This window comes from Delphinus delphis, chromosome 13 (assembly GCF_949987515.2).
Source record: "Delphinus delphis chromosome 13, mDelDel1.2, whole genome shotgun sequence".
Taxonomy (NCBI): domain Eukaryota; kingdom Metazoa; phylum Chordata; class Mammalia; order Artiodactyla; family Delphinidae; genus Delphinus; species Delphinus delphis.
Window position 1 is genome coordinate 73,467,459 of NC_082695.1, and position 1,679 is coordinate 73,469,137.

General features: G+C 50.3%; 1 long non-coding RNA gene across 1 annotated transcript in view; it reads left to right on the plus strand.

Moving 5' to 3' along the window:
• Nucleotides 1–416: 416 nt before the first annotated feature.
• The window catches only part of LOC132436644 (uncharacterized), a 3,599-nt gene continuing 2,336 nt past the window's right edge, over nt 417–1,679 (plus strand). The window contains exon 1 of the long non-coding RNA XR_009521826.1: nt 417–532. This is a non-coding gene — a long non-coding RNA (uncharacterized lncRNA). The remainder of the gene's footprint in view (nt 533–1,679) is intronic.

Here is a 1,679-nt window from a genome sequence, read left to right on the forward strand (position 1 = left end):
GAAAAGCATAGAGGGATGGGTGCGTGATGCTGAGTTGTTCAATGGGCCGGAGGAGCTGGGGGCGGAGGAGGAGGGCTCCGAAAGGGTAGAAGGTTCCACCTCAACAAACTGAGCTGGACTGGTTTCTCAGGAAAGACACACGGAACCAGTCCCGCATAAGGCATAAACCCGCATGCCAACTCAGTTCTTTTCTACCAAGAGAAATAGAGCTCTCCTTGGTCCAGGCATGCTCGTGTGGGCGGTACGTGCAAGGGAGAGGCAGGTGAGCTTGTGCCCTGGAGCTGAGCGAGCCTGGCTCCAAATCGCGGCTCTTTCTTTTTCCATAGCTGCAGTTTGACCTGGGGCAAGCCCTCTAGCATGGGTTCCTCGGCTGGAAGATAGGCTGTGTGAGGCCGAAATGCAACAAGAAGTGTAGCAAGACGCCTAGCACAGGATGCAGACCCACATATGGGAGCTATTATTAGCTTCTCCCTGCAGGCGGAAGCGGAATTGCACGCGGAGTGCAGGCTCGCTGGGAACCAGAGCGGGGGAGGTAAGCGCGTGATTCAGCTGCCCGGTGCATCCTTTCTGCGCGGGCTACACCTGCCACGTTCGCTGGCACCTACCGCCGGGGGAGGTTTTGGGTCCGGCGCTGTCAAAGCTGGAATCCGGCTGGAGTTTATTCCCCCCAGGATTGACACATTCTTTCTTTAGATATGCTAATACAGTCAATTAGATTACAGGCTAGTCTGGCCTTGGCAGGCTTTGTCTCTTAAGCGACTTTACCTATCTCAGGCCTTTCATATTAGATTTTTTAAATAGTGCATCTAAAAGGAGGACTTTTAACCCTAGTTCCGAGTTCTTTCAGGGGTACTCCAGTCTGGTGACCTCCAACCCTGACCGGGGCCCATCCATTCTTCCATCCTGGTATCTACTGGGACCTTGGGCACTTTTTTTTTTAAATAAACATTAGAAAGTACATCTCACTTTCCTAATCTATGAACTAGGTTGTTCGGTGAGTTAAGAATCAATGAAGTCATCCTTGAAGGATTAAATGAGAAAATCTTGAGTACCATAGTGTATGGTGGATAGTAACATTTAATAAATGTGTTGAATGAGTGAATGAATAAATATTACCTGTGATTACTGGGGCCGCCTGCCATGTGCCAGGCACTTTGCTACTCTTTGGGGATATAATGCTGAACCAGATAGCGGTCCTGCCCCCTTGGAGCCTACAGTCCTTGAGGGATAGAGACAAACAAGAAACCCCCATGCCGGGGAATAAACGCAACCACTGGAGAAATACAGGGTGTTCCTGGAGTGCCTAGCTAGAGGACCAACATCAGTGACAAGGTCTCCGAGGCTCCCCAGAGGATGTGGGCTCCTGATGCTAAAAGCTCAGCCTCTCTGCACCAGTGCAGAATCAAATCTCGGAGACAGTTTTGAGTGAAGTAGAAAAGGATAGCTTCATTACTTTTCCAAGCAAAGGGACACAGAATGGGCTCCTGCCTTGAAAGGGAAAACTATGTGTCCCAACCCCAGAGGATTTGATGAGGGGTTTATAACAGTGGTTCAAGGGCAGGATCTCTGACAAGATTAGGGTGTGAGCAGGGCCTGCCCTCCTTTAATGTCGTCTCAGGTGGTCGCTCTCCTAATCTCCATGAGCTTCTCTGCTCCCTTTAATCTCGCCTCAGATGGTT